Source organism: Schistocerca gregaria, chromosome 7 (assembly GCF_023897955.1).
Source record: "Schistocerca gregaria isolate iqSchGreg1 chromosome 7, iqSchGreg1.2, whole genome shotgun sequence".
Classification (NCBI taxonomy): Eukaryota; Metazoa; Arthropoda; class Insecta; order Orthoptera; family Acrididae; genus Schistocerca; species Schistocerca gregaria.
In genome coordinates, this window is record NC_064926.1 from 172,755,580 (window position 1) to 172,777,092 (window position 21,513).

Sequence of the window (21,513 nt, forward strand, 5' to 3'; positions counted from 1 at the left end):
CTTGACACCTGTACTGATGACTGCGGCTCCATTATGCTCTGGTCAACATTCACGTGGGCATTCATGTGTCCATTGGAGGTCGTGCAAGGCGCCTTAATGGCCCAGGAGTATCGTATACTGGTTGTAGACCACATACATTCCATCATAACGATCATATTTCCCCGTGCAAGTGAAAATTTTCAGCAAAATAATGGTCAAAGTGCGAGAGTGTGATGGAAAAGTTCGAAGATCACAGAGGCTAATTCCAATTGATCTGCAGGCCCCCAGCTCGTCAGATATGAACCCGATCCTACAAATGTGGAATGTGATTGAACTTGGCGTCAGAGCTCATCAACCCTCTCCCCGAAATTTACGGAAATTATGTGACTTGTCCATGCAGATGTGGTGCCAACTAACTTCAAGGACCTTCCAAGGCCTCATTGCTTCCTTGTCACGATGAATGCGAATAGTGGATATACCGGCTATTAGATAGATTGTCAAATGGAATTATAGTTAAATCCAGACCATTAAATGCTTACAGGCGTGGATAAACGTCTACGAGGACAGTAGAAAATGTGTTCCGCGACGGGGAGTCGAACCCGCTATCTCCTGCTAACATGGCAGGCACTCTATACGATTGAGCCATCCAGGACATAGCGGATACAGCGACTGCAGGGACATATTTCTGACACGCTTCCCGTGAGACCCACACTTCCAACATACTGTCCACACACTACATTTGTAATGCCCCTGCCCAATATATCATTACCCGCGGCAGATAATCTGCCAATTCCCGTAAGAGTTTCAGCAATGTGAATGCATCCGCACTGAAGATTACTGGCCAGTAAGCCTTATCGATATGAAGATCACAATGTTCTGGCAAATTAGCGTGAAATATATCTTATTACTTTGAAATATCCATAGTGAATGTCGTATTATTATTTCAACACCTATGTACGTCCACTGTCATTATTTACAGTGTCGATCACATTCATATAAAACTGTCGTATTTGTATGGCTCGAGTCTAACAACGTTCTGTACGGCAACATACATCGTTGATCTCTTTGTGTCTCTGACAATATTAAGCCATTGTAGCTTAAAAGGCTGCTCTGACTGACAGTGTGGTGCCAAGACGGACGTTTTTGTAGCAACGATTTTGTAAACTGAAGATTTTGTGCAGTATGACTGCCTCTTAAAGTCCATGTATATGATATTAGTAATCAAGAGAGAAGCTTTGCAACAGAACATTTGAACGATGATGCACAATCAAATATATTATCGTGATTCCCTTGTCTTCAAACACGAAACACACCTTCTGACCAACTGTTCCAGTGCAAAACATCGAGAAAACTAGGAAAAAGAGACAAATATAATTAATAAACAGTGCCACAAGTTTGTGAGTTATCATTCAATTCCGTGACAAAGCACCAATGTAGTATATACCCTAGGTAATGAGAATTATTTATGCAGACCGCAAAAATGTTCACCATTTAAGATTGTTTAACAGTTTTATATATTGCCTTTATCCCATGATCAGGTTACTACATTAACTGCCGCTGACGGTAATAATAAACCAGTTTAGCAGCTGTAACACTGTCTTCACTACCACTCATTTTACCTGTTGAGGAACTATATCTCATAACAAGGAAATAATAGCGAAAGAAACTGACAGGTTTGTACTGAATTCTTCATTTTCCAAGAAACGGATGATATGAGACCCACTAGTTTTAAGTTGTATTCCTAAGCCTGTAATCCAACAAATCCTAAAATCGTGGAAGTTGACTGATAGAATTTAATACTATCAATGATCGAAAATCGGTAAATCTACATAATCTGAGAAATAGTACTGAAGAAGGTGTATTACCGTATGGAAAGAAACTGCCTCAAATTTTCACATAAAATAGTTGTGGCTGCCCATGACAATCTATGTTTTATTTATTACTTTCTTGTCATTATACTTCATTCTTAATTAGTGCCCAAATTATCAAAACATCAGTTACGATAGTTTAAAGGATTTTGAGCTGATGTCCTTTAAGGGAAACCTCTGTGTACAAACATTCACACGTGGCATTCTCAGTATTCAGATGCTTGTTTGTAACACAGGGCATTTCAAATGGGAAACAATATCTGGCAGTTTATCTTGTATTTAATAAATATCAAACTCTGATGACCAACCTCTAAGCCAGCCGTTGTGGCCGAGCGATTTTAGGCGCTTCAGTCCAGAAGCGCGTTGCTGCTGTTCGAGTACTGCCTCGGGCATGGATGTTTGTGATGTCCTTAGGTTAGTTAGGTTTCAGTAGTTCTAAATATAGGGGACTGATGACCTCAGATGTTAAATCCCACTTTAACTAACTTCCAAGCAACGCACGGAATAACATACTATTTCATATTAGCATATTTATTACACTAGTTCATTACGAGTTTTAGCCCGCCGCCTTTGGCTTTGATTCCAATGTCATATCCTTATTTCAGTCCCTATGTAGTTGTGTAATTAGCTAACTTACATTACTTCTTGACACTAATAGAAACTATATGCTCAAAGTCTACTTTCGTGCTTGTAACTACTCGTTATCAGCCGGCCGCGGTGGTCTCGCGGTTATAGTCACGCAGTCCGGAACCGTGCGACTGCTACGGTCGCAGGTTCGAATTCTGCCTCGGGCATGGATGTCTGTGATGTCTTTAGGTTAGTTAGGTTTAAGTAGTTCTAAGTTCTAGGGGACTAATGACCACAGCAGTTGAGTCCCATAGTGCTCAGAGCCATTTGAACCATTCTTTTACTCGTTATCCCATTACATCCCTCTTTCCTACCAGATCCTCATCATTTCCTAGTGATTTTAGGTGTTACAGTCTACTCTAAACTCCCTTCTGCAGAACTCGCAATATCATTAAATACCAGTTTCGTACACCTATAAATCAATTTTTTATCTTCCACTCTAATTATTATTATCATTATCATCATTATAACTACCAGCGGCTGCAACAGCATTAGCAGTGCTCTTTGTATCAATTTTAAGAGATCTTTATCACCACTATTTATTCACATCGTCTCTACGCACACAAAAAACCTTTTTATTACTATATTAAAATTATTGTTATTGATTGGGTGATTATGACAACAAAAAGTGCTGTATGTGTGATCATTCATCTAGAGTAACAGATATAAAGAAATAATTCCGGGAGGTGTTGAAAGAATTTTGTTAAGCAGTTGGAACTCTGTGGCCAATCTAAATACTTCGTCAGATTATTTGTAAAGGGCGATCATGTTCCACTTCACTGAATGGCAGCAAATAATCAGATGTTGAAACATAGTCTTCAGTACTGTTGTATACTTAGAATAAATTATCACAGAAGATAAAAATTTCAATATTTTGTGACAAATTGTGACATAAATTGTGGAGTAGAAACAGAAAATGAAGCTTGGTGCTACTGGTAAGACTTCTTGTTGAGGAGGAGTTTGTGTGTCACCTTGAATTAATGAAATAAATTTCGATTGCATCCTGCTATCCGAATAGGGGCGCACTTGAGTGTAGACTCTTGTCATGAGGAACATTTTTTTACTAATTATACTGAGTGAACACTTTAAAGAATCTTCTTTACTTAAATATTAACTGTTTAAATATATTTTGGGCTGATAATGAAGCAGCTTAATGTCGGGATGTTTCGTACTCTTCAATAAGTATATCGGTATATTACACTGCGACCTAACGGAAAAAAATACACGACATATTAGCCTCTCGTTCAGTGTTGTAACATTGCGACAGTATGTCCTCATAACGCAAATAGGTCTTTACTGGACGGCATTGAACTTTCTCGCCAGTTTTCGGTGATAGCTATTCATCTCCCACCCACTGCTACACTGTCGCTCATATATAAACTTTACTTTTCAGAACTTGCTAAACTACTCTAACGGTCTCCGCTGTCTCACTTGTTAGCACGCGCGATTCCTGGATGCTTCACAATTATCATAAGAGTGTTATAGTAAAAGATCCTCTGCAGTTCTGGTTGGTTATGACACGAAATTTGGCATCATATGTTGCTCTTAGGGTTACAAGATTGTCTATTCAATCTTCTGAAACTGCTTAGTCGCACATCTTGTTCGCTTACTTTAGCTACGGTATTTTTCATCAAGTCCACAATTGTCTATAGATGTACTCTCATTTGATCGCCTAAGACGGCCGTGTCCAGATTCGGTTGCCGCACAGGGCGACCACACGTTATCCTTTATGTGCAAGAGCTGGATACGAAGATGGCCACTTGAGACGATCAAATACTGTCACCTGGCAAGAAAATTGTGATATGGTAGAAAAATGTTAATAAAAACATTTTCAATATTTTAGCAGTTCCGGACATATACAGACTATATAAGAATAACCTCGAGCTTTTCGCTTTTGGTTACATTTGACTCACTGCTGCTAGAGCTACACTAACGATTTTTGATACAGCTCTGTTCCTAATTTAACTTTCTTTAAAAATATGTTAGTGTAACGTTAATAAAAAAATATAACTTATTGCTATCCAAATCCACGGTGTGATGTGCTGCTGAGCAAATGGTGTGCTTAATCAGTTTTACTGTAACCCAAAAAAAAAAAAAAATTTAACAACATAGTCTGGTAAACCAGTATATCATGCCTATAATGAAATCAGTCCCTCTGAAATTTACTCAGTCTCGTTAGCACTGATTTCTATGGCCCTGTGCAATAAACTGATAAATTCCCTTTGCAAATAAGCAATGAAATATATTTGTTTAGCTCTTGTGCCATAAAGGATGTAATCTTGGCATAAAAAGTACTCAGTCTTGGCTCAGCGAAGTACAATGAGGCCCGTAAAACCGCATCTTACAAATAATATCAGTAGATTAGTTGATGAATGAATACCCTTGGAAATGTTCAGTGATAATTTTTTACTAGTTCAGCGTTAAGCAACGCTTCTTCCATTGATACTGATACAAACATTAATACTTTCTGGTTTCTGGCACATTAATACACTACTGGCCATTAAAATTGCTACACCACCTCTGGCCGTAATAACGGCCTTCATACGCCTGGGCGTTGAGTCAGACAGAGCTTGGATGGCGTGTACAGGTGCAGCTGCCCAAGCAGCTTCAACACGATACCATAGTTCAGCAACAGTAGTGACTGGCGTATTGTGACGAGCCAGGTGCTCGGCCACCATTGATCAGACGTTTTCCGTTGGTGAGAGATCTGAGGAATGTGTTGGCCAGGGCTGCAGTCGAACATTTCCTGTGTCTATAAAGGTCAGTACAGGACCTGCTACATGCGGTCGTGCATTATTCTGCTGAAATGTAAGGCTTCGCAGGGATCGAATGAAGGGTAGAGCCACGGAGCGTAACACATCTGAAGTGTAACGTTCACGGTTGAAAGTGTTGTCAATGCGAACAAGAGGTGACTGAGACGTGTAACCAATGGTACCTAGTACCATCACGCCGGGTGACACGCCAGTATGGCGATGACAAATACACGCTTCTAATGTGCGTTCACCGCGATGTCGCCAAACACGGATGCGACCATCATGATGCTGTAAACAGAACCTGGATTCATCCGAAAAAGTGCCGTTTTGCCATTCGTGCAGCCACGTTAGTCGTTGAGTACACCATCGCAGCGCTCCTGTCTGTGATTCAGCGTCAAGGATAACCGCAGCCATGGTCTCCGAGCTGATAGTCCATGCTGCTGCAAACGTTGTCGAACTTTTCGTGCAGATGGTTGTTGTTTTGAAAACGTCCCCATCTGATGACTCAGGGACCGAGACGTTGCTGCACTATCGGTTACAGCCTTGCGGTTAAGATGCCTGTCATCTCGACTGCTACCGATACGAGGCCGTTGGGATCCAGCACGGAATTCCCTATCACACTCCTGAACCCAACGATTCCGTGTTCTGCTAACAGTCACTGGATCTCGACCAACGCGAGCTGCTAGTCGCATTATGATAAACCGCAATCGCGATAGGCTACAATGCGCCCTTTACCAAAGTCGGAAACGTGATGGTACGCTTTCCTCCTCCTTTCACGAGGCATCACAACAACGTTTCACCAGGCAATGCCGGTCAACTGCTGTTTGTGTATGAGAAATCGGTTGGAAACTTTCCTCATGTCAGCACGTTGTAGGTGTCGCCACCGGCGCCAACCTTGTGTGAATGCTCTGAAAAGCTAATCATTTGCATATCACAGCATTTTATTCCTGTCGGTTAGATTTGGCGTCTGTAGCACGTCATCTTGGCGGTGTATCAATTTTAATGGCCAGTAGTGTATTTTTCTGACACTCATTGGTAAATCATTTCTTTTCAAAAATAGTGATCGATTCAAACTAACACGACTTGGAAGAGGTGAGATACTGGTAAGGGGATACGGTAAGGCTGAATGGTTCAGTTTGAAACTAGTATTCCAAATAAAGTTTTCCCTTAACAGAATCTCCTATGAAACATTTCAGCTTAACTTCAAAATCAGTGAACTCAATTATTCTACAGTTCTGACTCCCTGACGTAATTAGAGACATTTGGATTCTTACATGACAAAAGTCTAACACCATTTAACAAATTAGTTTCCAAAATGTAACTTGTCTGTATGAGAATGAGATTTTCAATCTGCACCGGAGTGTGCGCTGATAAGAATTTTTCCGACAGATTAAAACTGTGTGCCGGTATGAGAATCGAACATGGGACCTTTGCCTTTATCGATCGGGCAAGCGCTCTATCAACTGAGCTAGTTTTTGTTTACCGGAATTTAAGTAGCGGCAGGATTCAAACCCTGGACAGAAGACGTTTTTATTTCGAATCAAAGACGCATACCCAAAACAAATTTTTTATTATTTTTTTCCTTAATACCACGACATGGACAAAAATTTTAATAAAGTGAAAAAAGAGAAATAATATTGGCACCAGGGAGGCTTCTTTATGAACCAGCCAAACATGAAATGCCATAATTTATCAATCTATCACGCTGCAGAATCCGCTTTTTGTTTTTTTCCGATACAGGAAACACACCGAAATATACACTCAAATGGCAATGTATTCCTTCAAGAAACGAAAATATTCGCGTTTTTTCCAAGACACTTATTGGAGGCAATCACAATTAAAACAGAACAAAGGCAGTCATTTCGACAAAAACAACAGGGTGAAATCAGAAAAACGTATAGGAAGGAATGGGGTGTCAATTTTAACGTGCCCACACATTCTTTCTTCCGTCACTGCTACATCGTAGAACATCTAAATCAATAGAAGTGTCCACAAAAATAAAAAAAATAAAAAAAGGAAGGCATGGCAACTCATCCAATGCCTTGTCAATGAAAAACAATATACAACATATTAGAAAAAAATTCACGATAACGGGGCGTCCTGAGCCACGTCCAATGTGTTGGGAAAAGGCACACGGATCTGCGTCATATCCACTCACCATCACGTAGTGGATATAATGGCCAACAAGCTACATGGCGGTATTGTTCTTCGATCGAGGAAAGAAGGTTGAATCGGGACGCACGAGAATCTTCCCCAAGATAGCCTCCTCCAAAGCCAGTTGTCGTCGAAGACAATGGTCTTAATCAATGAGATAATGTATCAGTTTCATGCCAACGATTGCAGCGATCCGTTACAGGGAGGCCAATACGAAAGAGCCGCACGTTCGTTGTTACAATATCATGAACAACTTGGTACCATGAGGACGCCACTTCCATCAAGAAAATCGGTAGGTTAGTGTTAGACTAAACAATCTTCCAATTCGTTTCTGCCGACATGGCTTCCACAGAGGGAATACTATGAGTAACTGGCCAGCGGCTTAACAGCACTTTTAGGGAGAGATTCGCTAGGGAAAAGATATTACTCCTAAATAACTGACCTCAAGAAAAAATTCCTTGATGTGCCGTAATTTATAACTAATCCTACCAATGTCTACTGGAGGTGTTAAATTCGTCGGTCGGATACAGTCATAAAGGCAAGCTGTAAGTGACTGGGGAGCCAGTTGACACGTTAACACTGTGAGACGGATGAATAAGGCATAAGGCTTAAGCCGAATTTCAGGGAGGCCCAAACCTCCCTGCAATCTGGGCCGCATGATGACCCCATAACGCACGCGAAATACAGAGTGGCTCCTGATAAACCTGCCAGTTAAACTTTGCAACTTGCGGGATATCATCGCAGGAAGTGAAAGGATTTGTGCAATAAAATAAGCCTTACGTAACACATACGTTTCCATGGCCCGAACCTTATGAAGAAGTGAGAATGATTGCACCCTGAATCTTGTGCGTGACCGACTCCCAGTTTGTCGTAGCCATCTTTAGCGGACAGTTGTCAATTATAACACCCAACGATCGATATCGGGTGACCTTCGAAGCCCATGGAATTTCAACATCGTCAAATCCTCGCAAGGTGAGTAAACGACATTTCTGGTCCTTAACCCGCGCTCCCGTAAGACGACAAAAGGCATCCAAAACTTCCTTCAGCAGTGGGTATATCATCATGGGTACGGAAAAGAAGCATAACGTCATCAGCATGTGCACGAACGGTAAACCTTTCTCCCAGTAGCGGCCAGCCACTCCCACAAGCAGCTATAACTCGCAATAATGATTCCAGAAACAGCACGTAGAGCGACATTCATAATGGAATCCGTTGAAGGACGCCCTGACACACAATGATGGGAGAAGTAATACGCCCATCTACGTCAGTGGACGCCCCAATACCAGTGATTAGTGAGCTAAAGAGCCGTCGAGCAGCACTGTTAAAATCAACAGTCGTCAACACTCGAATAAGTAATCCATGATTACGCGGTCGAACGCTTGGTGAAAACCAATGAAAAGCAAAGCGCTTGGCACGGGAATGATGGAAGCAATCGAATTTTAATCTCGACATTCAGCAACGGAAGTCAGGAGAGTACGACCCGGAATTCAACTTTGATGGCTCGCGATGATGGTAGTCAACAATACCGATAGTAGGCTATTGCCCGCTCGCAACACTATTTTATAATCGTAGTAAAAGAGGGTTACCTGGCGCACCTGATCCACAAGCAAACGTCCCGGCTTTCTGGGGATCAGGACTATTTTAGCAACCTTAAAGCTGGGTGGGAGAAGGCCTCCGTGGAATACTCCATTCACCATGGAAGTTATCGTATCTCCTATTAGGGGCCAATATCGAATATAAAATTCTTTGGGAAGGCCATCGAGGCAGGTGATTTATGGGAGGGAGAACGAGCCACAGAATCAATCAAGTATATCATCGCGATGGAATACAGAGGATAACTCTTCCTGGAGAGCTAGTGTTACAACACGATCAAGGAGGGACCGTATGCATCCACTTCAGCATAAAGCTCGGAATAGTACTGGTAAAGTTCACGCATGATAGCTGATTGGGAGGACCACTCACGCCCATCTAGAGAAAGAATGGTAGAAAGACACGTCCTTTGAGATAGCTTGTGAAGCCGGAAAAGATGATAGAGCGAAGTCAACTCATCCTGTACGATTGAACGAGGCTGGGAACACAGTCGGACCCCATCCACTTGCCTACGTTTGTGTTGGAGAAGTTTTGCCTTCACACGGTGGACGTCGTCGACCCTCAAGGGGACATCACGAGAATTGTCGTAAAGATGGCGAAGGACTGCATAATAAAATTCCCTACTGCGCCCTATTTCAGCCGCTTTTTCAGCGCTAAAATGAGTGTATCTCTAATTCGGGGTTTAGCAAAGGTAACCCATTCTAAATGTAATGAATAACACGTCTGGGACTGGGTTGTCCGCCGTCATACGTCTGCGATGATGCCTTTCAGAGAGGCACCAATGTAGGATTTCTGCAAACCCAAGCATCCTGAGATGTACGGACGTCACCATATCATTAATTTCACGACAAAATGTATTATTGGGGGTCTGATCAACACGACGTACGACGCAGTTAAAATAACCCCCTAATAAAACCTTGCGCATGTTCCGTCGAAGTAAGTAAACAACTTCTTGTTTATAAAACCAGGCGCGATCGGATGAACGACCGGCTCCAGACGGAGCGTAAAGAAAAATTAAGGTGAGGTCATAAAAACTGCAGCCTATACCGCGACCATCATCTAGCGTTTCGAAGTCAGTCAGCGGGATACCATCTCGATACAGCAAAGCCATACCGGTAGAATTTTCAGGTGTGACATTGAAAATCATGGAATATCCAGGAAGACAAAACACATCAAATAATACCTCTTGTAAACACACGACATCAGCTTGGGAATCGTAAATAAAGTGGCCTAACGAAGCAAGCCGTAATTGGGAGCGTATCCTTTTAACATCGAGCTTTAGAAATGTATACGCCTGCATCCGTTAACACATGTAAGGTCAATAAAACATTAAGGAAAAAGCACTATCACGTCCGTCTCTCCTGAACGTTCGTAGGCGGGGAAAAGCAGGTTTAATCCTAGTCCTCCCCACCAAAACGCCGAGGAGTCCTCCCTTTTCTTTATACGACTCGCCACGGTAAGTGCAGGTTGAAAACGCTGTTTCACACCACTCCGCCTGCCGCTGTGACCGTGCGATTCTAGGCGCTTTAGTCTGGAACCGCGTGGCCGCTACGGTCGCAGGTTCGAATCCTGCCTCGGGCGTGGATGTGTGTGACGTCCTTAGGTTAGTTAGGTTTAAGTAGTTCTAGGGGACTAATGACCACAGATGTTAAGTCCCATAGTGCACAGAGCCATTTGAACCATTTGAGCCACACCACTCAGTGAGAACATAAACTCTTGATGTGGAGGGGTTGGGAGCACCTCAAGCTCCGGTTTGACAGAGGAGCCATCGTCATCGCACTTATCGGAAATCGGGGAGCACAACAGAAGGAACAACAGCAACATCAGGTGCAGAAGAGACAGGTAATGCAGTGCCGGTGTCGGGTGGCATCTCCTGAACATCAGGAAGAGAACCCGTCTCAGGGTCGATAGGGGTGGGTCGTACTGCACTAGGACACTGTAAAGGCTGGCCACTAGGCGACGTTCCTGCGGGAACAACGGAATCCCCAGGAACCGTGACATCGACGGGTGAAGTGCGGGACGCAGATTGAATGCACATTTCAACTTCAACAGAAGCCACTACATACTCTCTGGTAATACTGGAATCACAATTAACATCAGTGGAAAACTCATTACCGCCAGACGGTGCATCCTCTGTCAACGCCGTGTCAGAAGAACGAGACTGCAATGGGGCATCCTCGAAATCTGTACCGTCAGTCCGTCGGCATTTCGTGGACAGAGGCCGCACTGGTACGCGTCGGTAACAGTGGAAATTCGCGAGGAGTAGTGGTTAATTTTGCCCCTAGTTCGCTTGAAGCTGGAGACTGACTGACAGCTGACTGCGAAGTTAGTCGTTTTTGATAAGAAGACGTCAGAACAGTAGAACGGCGCGGGCAATCAGACCTGAGATGACCGCTTTCGTTACAGAGAAAAGAAGTTCCCTCTTGCCCTGTATACCTAACATGGATTCGGTAACCACACACAGTTAAGAGGGAAGGAACATTCTTTTTTACCCACATGTCCACAGCCCGGATACCACTGTAACACTGGAAGCGATGTTGCACTTACCAGCGTTCCCATCGGATATACCGTATGAATCCAAACGGAAGCAATGCTGTTTTAAGAAATGAATCGTACACTTCAGGAGGAAGGTTATAAATTCTAACTGGAGTGTACTCGAGTGCCGCATTTTCAAGGAGGACTTGACCAACGGAAACGTCGCGATGTGTAAACAACACTTTAGAACCAACCCGGGAGAGAAGTGTTTCTGCTTGAACGGGATCATAAAACTTCACAAAGAATGCATACAAATCAGAATCAAAGTAAGCAGTACCTGCCTGATCAGGTGTAACACGGATAACATCATCCAACCAACCGTGAAATTCTAAGGAGCTAGGCTGAACACGACGCTTACTCTTGTCAAAACTGAAACGAACAGTAGCTAGACGAGAAGCAGATTTAGGAGACTAGGCAGACACCATGGCGCGGGCAGAAGACACCTCCGCCAAGAGGAAAACGACAACAAACTCCGCTATGCAACTACAATGCGACTCCGGCCGATACACCAACAAGACTGAATAGCTTCGAAACAAGCTGCGCTGTGGCACAGGCGGAAGTTAACGACAACCTGCTCGCTCGACGTGCAAGGCGACACTGACGAGATACTCAAGCACGACGCCCGACCCGTCCTCATACCTTTAATTCCGGCAGTACCTCGTCTCCTACCTTCCAAACATCGCAGAAGGTCTTCCACGAACTACAGGATGTGGCTAAGCCATGTCTGTTTCAAATGGCTCTAAGCACTATGGGACTTGACATCCGAGGTCATCAGTCCCCTAGAACTTAGAACTACTAAAACCTAACTAACCTAAGGACAACACACACATCCATGCCCGGCCACTTAGGCCAGCTAAGCCATGTCTGCACCATATCCTTTCGTCCAGGAGTGCTAGTTATGCAAAGTTCACGGATGAGCTTCCGTGAAGTTTGGAAGGTAGGAGACGAGGTATTGACAGATTGAAGCTGTGAGGGTAGCTCAATTGGTATAGTACTTTCCCGCGAAAGGCTAAGGTCTGAGTTCGAGTCCCGCTGCGGCCTACAGTTTTAATCTACCAGGAAGTTTCTTGTCTGTATGAGGATTACAAAACACACAAAATATTACAAATCAGGTATACCTCAGCAATCTGTATATTAAATCTGATACTCATTTGGTTTCAACATTTAAGGGCCAGTACTGTAAAATTAAGAAGATCCACATTGCGTTGTTGCATACTTAAAACTAAGTATACAAATGTCCAATACCTTACAAAATTGTATTATGATGCGTCCATAGGCCAACAGCTAAATTATCACAGCTAGCCATAACTTAAAGTCATTTTTTCATGAAATATATTACAAAAGCTGGCTTTACGTACTAGTGAAACGCTCACAGTACGTTATGCAGATCATAAGTCCATCCATAAACGTCACAAGTAGTGATAAGCAGTGGTTAACTGTTGGTCTGGAGTACCTATCAGTCTTTTTATAGTTAATTACTTGGGTAAGAAGTTACATATCCACTCAGTTACACACTACATTAAGGACTTTACAGAAAGTTATGGCGACGAGTACTGAATCAATTTCAAGAAATTTATATTAAAATGTTCTCCAGTTGTTCCCGACGTTCTCGTACTGCTCGTTTGCAGAAAGGTAGGTCGCTGTAAAGACAGCTGCTAGAGTAATGTTGCTCAGATATGCTGCATTTTCTAGTTTTATGCTAGTACTAGAATAAAATATACTTTATAATTGCTAAAACCTCCCCCGATGAACCATGGACCTAGCCGTTGGTGGGGAGGCTTGCGTCCCTCAGCGATACAGATAGTCGTACCGTAGGTACAACCACAACGGAGGGGTATGTGTTGAGAGGCCCGACAAACTTGTGGTTCCTGAAGAGGGGCAACAGCCTTTTCAGTAGTTGCAGGGGCAACAGTCTGGATGATTGACTGATCTGGCCTTGTAACAATAACCAAAACGGCCTTGCTGTGCTGGTACTGCGAAGGGCTGAAAACAAGGGGAAACTACGTCCGTAATTTTTCCCGAGGGCGTGCAGCTTTACTGTATGATTAAATGAAGATTGCGTCCTCTTGGGTAAACTATTCCGGAGGTAAAATAGTCTCCCATTCGGATCTCCGGGCGGGGACTACTCAAGAGGATGTCGTTATCAGGAGAAAGAAAACTGGCGTTCTACGGATCGGAGCATGGAATGTCAGATCCCTTAATCGGGCATGTAGGTTAGAAAATTTAAAAAGGGAAATAGATAGGTTAAAGTTAGATATAGTGGGAATTAGTGAAATTCGGTGGCAGGAGGAACAAGACTTCTGGTCAGGTGACTACAGGGTTATAAACACAAAATCAGACAGCGGTAATGCAGGAGTAGGTTTAATAATGAATAGGAAAATGGGAATGCTGGTAAGCTACTACAAACAGCACAGTGAACGCATTATTGTGGCCAAGATAGATACGAAGCCCACACCTACTACAGTAGTACAAGTTTATATGCCAACTAGCACTGCAGATGACGAAGAAATTGAAGAAATGTATCATCAAATAAAATGAATTATTCAGATAGTGAAGTGAGATGAAAATTTAATAATCATGGGTGACTGGAAATCGGTAGTATGAAAACGGAGAGAAGGAAACGTAATAGTTGACTATGGACTGGGGCATAGAAATGAAAGAGGAAACCGAATGGTAGAATTTTACACATAGCAAAACTTTATCATAGGTAACACTTGATTCAAGAATCATAAAACAAGGCTGTATACATGGAAGATACTAAAGGTATACTAAAAAGTATCAGATAGATTATATAATGGTAAGACAGAGATTTAGGAACCAGATTTTAAATTGTAAGACATTTCCAGGTGCAGATGTAGACTCTGACCACAATCTATTGGCTATGTCCTGTAGATTAAAACTGAAGAAACTGCAAAAATGTGGGAATTTAAGGAGATGGAACATGGATAAACTAAAAGAACCAGAGGTTGTACAGAGTTTAAGGAGAGCATAAGGGATCAATAGACATGAATGGGGGAAAGAAATAAAGTAGAAGAATAATGGGTAGCTTTGAGGGATGAAGTAGTGAAGGCAGCAGAGGATCACGTAGGTAAAAAGACAAGGGCTAGTAGAAATCCTAAGGTAACAGAAGATATATTGAATTTAATTGATGAAAGGAGAAAATATAAAAATGGAGTAAATGAAGCAGGCAAAAAGGAATACAAACGTCTCAAAAATGAGATCGACAGGAAGTGCAAAATGGTTAAGCAGGGATGGGTAAAGGACAAATGTAAGAATGTAGAGGCTTATCTCACTAGTGGTAAGATAGTTACTGCCTACAGGAAAATTAAAGAGACCTTTGGAGATAAAAGAACCACTTGTATGAACATCAAGAGCTCAGATGGAAACACAGTTCTAAGCAAAGAAGGGAAAGCAGAAAGGGGATAGGAGTATATAGAGGGTCTATACAAGGGCGATGTACTTGAGGACAATATTATGGAAATGGAAGAGGATGTAGATGAAGACGAAATGGGAGATACGATGCTGCGTGTAAAGTTTGACAGAGCACTGAAAGACCTGAGTCGAAACAAGGCCCCCGAAGTAGACAACATTCCACTGGATCTACTGACGGCCTTGGGAGAGCCAGTGCTTACAAAACTCTACCATCTGGTGAGCAAGATGTATGAGACAGGCGAAATACCGTCAGACTTCAAGAAGAATATAATAACTCCAATCCTAAGGAAAGCAAATGTTGACAGATTTGAAAATTACCGAACTATCAGTTTAATAAGTCATGGCTGCAAAATCCTAACACGATTTCTTAACAGACGAATGAAAAAACTAGTAGAAGCCGAACTCGGGGAAGATCAGTTTGGATTCCGTAGAAATGTTGGACCACGTGAGGCAATACTGACCCTACGACTTATCTTAGAAGCTATATTAAGGAAGGGCAAACCTACGTTTCTAGCATTTGTAGACTTAGAGAAAGCTTTTGACAATGTTGACTGTAATACTCTATTTCAAATTCAGGAGGTGGCAGGGGTAAAACACAGGGAGCGAAAGGCTATTTACAATTTGTACAGAAACCAGATGGCAGTTATAAGAGTCGAGGGACATGAAAGGGAAGCAGTGGTTGGGAAGGGAGTGAGACAGGGTTGTAGTCTCTCGCCGATGTTATTCAATCTGGTTATTGAGCAAGCAGTAAAGGAAACAAAAGAAAAATGTAGAGTAGGTATTAAAATCCATAGAGAAGAAATAAAAACTTTGAGGTTCGCCGATGACATCATAATTCTGTCAGAGAGAGCAAAGGACTTGGAAGAGCATTTGAACGGAACGGATAGTGTCTTGAAAGGAGGATATAAGATGAACTTCAACAAAAGCAAAACGAGGATAAAAGAATGTAGTCAAATTAAGTCCTTTGATGGTGAGGGAATTAGATTAGAAAATGAGACGCTAAAAGTGGCATAGGAGTTTTGCTATCTGGGGAGCAAAGTAACTGATGATGGTCGAAGTAGAGAGCATATAAAATGTTATCTGGCAATGGCAAGGAAAGCGTTTCTGAAGAAGAGAAAATTGTTAACATCGAGTATAGATTTAAGTGTCAGGAAGTCATTTCTGAAAGTATTTGTATGGAGTCTAGCCATGTATGGAAGTGAAACATGGACGATAAATAGTTTTTAATAAGAAGAGAATAGAAGCTTTCGAAATGTGGTGCTACAGAAGAATGCTGAAGATTAGATGGGTAGATCACATAACTAAAGAGGAAGTACTGAATAGGATTGGTGAGAAGAGAATTTTGTGGCACAAGTTGACCAGAAGAAGGGGTCGGTTGGTAGAATATATTCTGAGGCATCAAGGTATCACCAATTTAGTATTGGAGGGCAGCGTAGAGGGTAAAAATCGTAGAGGGAGATCAAGAGATGTCTACAATAAGCAGATTCAGAAGGATGTAGGTTGCTGTTGGTTCTGGAAGATGAAGAAGCCTGCACAGGATAGAGTAGCATGGAGAGCTGCATCAAACCAGTCTCAGGACTGAAGACCACAACAACAACAACCTGCTAACAAAACGCACTCACTCTAAAGTGTTTAACCTAATTTATGGAAATCTCAGTGGGTGTTTATGTCTTCTAAAAATATAAAGGTAGAAGTTTCATAAATTGGGAATATGTTTTCAGTAGGATATTGCTACAGTTTAATCTACTTTGCGTTTATCATATCTTGTCTCTAGATCACACTTTCTTTCTTTCTTCTGCGACTAGCTACCGACATGGTAATTCATTCTGCAGAATGTAGGGTATGTTCTGAAGCACATTTCATCTGCCATTAAAACGATAATGTTCCTTACATTACCGAATGATAATTAAAATGAACAGGAAGAAGTTATAGAAATAAAAATGATTAACTAACGTGATTCGGAGAAATTGATTTTACGCACTAAAGTCTCTAAAGTTAGAGGGAAAAAACTTCTGGTGTAACTTACGATTTTTTAATACCTGTGAAAATAGATTTGAAATTTAGTCAAAGTGAAAAATAGCTCATAGATTGATTCGAAAGAAAAGAGGCTGAAGGATTAATGTAATGGAAAAAATACATTTACCCTCTGAGGACAACACAAACACTTTCTTTGTCATTTCTTCTATCTTTAAACTTTATTTTTTTAAATGTGTGTGAAATCTTATGGGACTTAACTGCTAAGGTCATCAGTCCTTACCCTTACACACTTCTTAACCTAAATTATCCTAAGACAAACATGCACACCCATGTCCGAGGGAGGTATCGAATCTTCACCGGTACTAGCCCACAGTCCGAGACAGTAGGGCTTTAGACCGCTCTGCTAATCCCGCGCTGCTTTCAGCTTTGTTGTAAGGATAAAACGGATGCTGCCCATTTGTGACGAAAATGCAGAGTTTTGTAGTTACTCGGTTTCCGTCCTTCAAGAGAACACCTATAAAAGTACCACTACACTGTCATTCACGTTTGCACTTCAGAAGGCTCAGTATTATTACCCTTCTCTCATGAAGTTTTGTAACATTATGGAGATGCTTGCCTCAACATCGTAAATCAATAGGAATTTCCATCCCCACCCTTCATAATACACGCCAGCTTGCCATACTCAAAATACGAAAGCAGGTTTGACCTTCTGTACGACTGGATGTAAGGGATACACGAAGGAAGAGGACGGTGAAAGTACGGAAGTATACAAATATCCGTTACATAGTCTCTATCTGACAGATAACTGTAATTTCCTGTGACGTTTCATTACCACCCACACTCTTCTGTAGGGTAACAGTTTCATTCAAGACCCAGTAATCTTCATTTTCCACACGTATCTGTCGTCGTTATTTAACAGACTTCTCATTTAGGTGGCTACCAGAGCAGAAGGAATGTTATGCAATCTCAGTGTGTCCATTTCTACAACACAACGTTCACCATTGCCGTTCACACGTGTTACGGCTCATTCGTTTACATTTCTGTTGCTACACAAACGTCGTGTGTTATTTGCATGTCGTTGACAGAGGACAGCTACAACATTGCAATTGCTACAAAAACTTTCTCCTCTCGAGCTATCTGTTACATGAGGTACGTTCGTGAAAAACAAGCTGCGTTAACTTTTATGTCTATATCGACGTCTAAAAACACAGTTTTCAAATAATTTGAAGTGCACTGCAGAGGGTCCCTCCCAATCTACGACATTATGGGGATTCTTCCTGTACCATTCACATGTGAAACATACGCTGATAGCAATATGTGGAACACCATCATAAACAATGTCGTTACACAGGGTGTTTCAGAAGTGATGGTCAATAATTTACACATGGAAAGCACAGGCCAAAAGTAGCTAAACATCTCCAATAAACATCAACCGTGGCAGAGCTATCGAGTTCATTCGAGTTGGGAACCAACTGTAAACGCCCCTGGATACCGCGGAATTTACGTTAGTATCTCAACGTTTGGGATGGACTATCTTTTTGTTTACGCATTTACGGCTACTTGCCTTTTCCCCTCCGTGCACTGTGCCATACCGCTCTCGCAATCAGTTACAAACATGAATCGACCATGGAGAGAGGTGACACAAATGAGGAATACGCTGATATGCACTTCATGCATAACAATGCGAATGGCAGAGCCATGGAGGCTGCACAATGGTGTGAAGAAGTTTTTCATCACCGGAGGCGGCGCGACAGGCGTACATTTAGCCGCTTACATCAGCGTCATAGAGAAATCTGGAGTTCCGCACACCATGTACGAGAAAGTCAACCCAAATCCATAACATACTGTGTTGAGGAGAGTGTGTTACGCATCGTACACGAATGTCCGAGTACCTTGACAAGTAGAAGGTGGATCCAGATATATAACATCCTATGTTGAGGAAAGGGTGTTACTCATCATACACGAACGTCCGAGTACTTTGACAAGGAGGATTGCTACCCGAGAGCATGACGTGAGTAATAGGAGGGCGTGGCGGATTTTGCAACGGCAGGTACTCTTTCCAAAACATCTCCAGACTTCCCTCCTACAGAGAATTCCTGCCAATGTTTGCAACAACAGTGTACACCGAATCCCCTGTTTCTACGCAGTATTCTGTTCTAGGATAAGGTTGGATTTACCCGTGACAGTATTTTTAACTACCGTAACTGTGATATTTGCGCTCTTGTCAGTCCTAAAGAAACAAACATATCAGGATGTCAGCGGCGTTATTAGTTGAACGAATGGGTAGGACTGCTTGGTGACCGCATAACTGGACCACATTTCCTACCACAGAGACTAACTGTAGAGCTGTATATGTGGTTTTGCGGACTGCACTTACAGATGTATATGATGATGTCTCAGTGAACCAACGCCTGAATATGTGATTCAAGCATGACGGAGCTTCAGCACATCGTTTATGAGTGCGCCGGCTTCTGACTCTATGGTCAACATTGGATAGGTAGAAGAGAGCCTTTACCATGGCCTACAAGGTTCACGGATGTAAATCCTATTGATTTCTGTATGTGAGGCTCATGTCAGAATCCTGATCTACACAACCGAGGGCAATCCTCTTCAAGAGTTACGCTTGAGGATTGAAGTAGCTATCCAGCGTTTGCAGAATTCCCCAGTCAGACAGGATTCGCAACTAATTTGAGAGACGAGTAAAATGTTACTTTCAGACTTATGGATCCAATTTCGAACACCCACTTTAACGTTGAGAGAGGTCATGTGTTCCCACACACCAATAAACGCAACAGAAATTGTCTTGTATCGGTACAACTGTTGACTTTTGGGCGCATGCTTACTGAAACTTTCTAGGTACTTTGCGCTTTTCAAGCGTGATTTATAGATCATCCCTTTTGAAACACCCTCTATTCCGAAGTCGGGTAACAAAAAGGCCACAGAAAAGGATTTCCAAACAATGTATGCCCTACTGGCGGGAAAGCAAGCTTGTCTTCTCGCATGCGAGCATTAGTTAAGGTATCGAATGGTATTCTTCGATAGATTGACACAAGCGTTGTACGCCTTTTGTCTACTTCCGTAATGTTTCTTGCAGGACCTGGAGAACGAATAAGTTGCCGCTTCACCACGTCGTATTCTTGTTCATTTGGTGAGAGATCTGATGTTCTCGCTGGCCATGGCACTGCTGTTCATCACCAACAGCAAGTCGCCTCTCAACAGCCGCATATGGACGTGCATATCCCTGCTGAAAAAGTTCATCACTCTCGTATAGAAGAAATGGCAGGATTCTGTGTCATGAAGCGGGCACATATGTGATAGCGAGCTATAACTGGTGACTCGCCGGCCGCAGTGGTCGAGCGGTTCTAGGCGCTACAGTCTGGAACCGCGCGACCGCTACAGTCGTAGGTTCGAATCCTGCCTCGGGCACGGATGTGTGTGATTTCCATAGGTTAGTTAGGTTTAAGTAGTTCTACGTTCTAGGGGACTGATGACGTTAGAAGTTAAGTCTCATAGTGCTCAGAGCCATTTGAACCATTTTTGAACTGATAGCTCCGCCATTGCATGTAGCCTGGCGTTTGACCTCTGTATCCTAGTCGAATGCATTTTGGAACAGGCAGTTCGTCAACTCTACTACACACAGATGTACGCCCACCACTCCGCGTACAGGCAGAACCTACTCTCATCACAAAAGACAATTTAATGGAATCCCACTCTCCAGTTAACTGATCCACGACACTGTAGTAGTCGTCTTTGGCAGTGTAGTGGTGTCGTAGGAGCCTATCCAGTGCCATATGTGATCTATATCATGTTAGAATCAGATGTTTCCATATAGCCCTTCACGACAAAGCAGGTGCCACATATTTTGTATTTAGACCCTGGATAACGTTCGATCGGCCACCGCTGCCCGCGCAAGGTATAGACCTTGAATGGCACCTATGCCACACGGACTTCGATAACTTGGCGTAAAGGTGTGTCTGTATGTTCCATAGATCACTGCTGAAAACGCCACATATATACATATATAAGCACCACATATATACATTGTGCCCTACGTGTACAAAATTTAATCAACACCTGCAACCGTCCTCCAACTTCCCAATTCAAATGGTTGAAGCTAATCTGCAAAAGCAGGGCTTCATTGTATCCTAGTACAGATGTTGGAAACACTGAACTCAGCATACTAGTCAGAAATTGCCCAGATATGCCTCTTGAGCGCCATCTGATCACCAGTGAGTGTGACAAATGACTCACTCATAGTATATTCCCTCGGTGTGAACATATACCCTTATGCTACTGAACACAATAATTGAGGGAGTTGCACTTTCTTTTCGACAGTGTAGGAAGACTGGCTACATAAGTGTCACTGTACACACTGAGGGAGTGACATAAGACAGTGGCACATTCCTAACTTATGAAACATTCAGATTATGGCAGTTCACATCTGACTGCCAGGGTCCACCAGTTCGGACTTTTGTCCATTTATACGACTCTGACCACTGGACCAATCAAACTTGTGAAAACGTGTGGTGCTCTTTGTTGTACACGTTAAATGTTCCATGCTGTTCCTATGTAGTATGGATCTGTAATATTGAGCAATA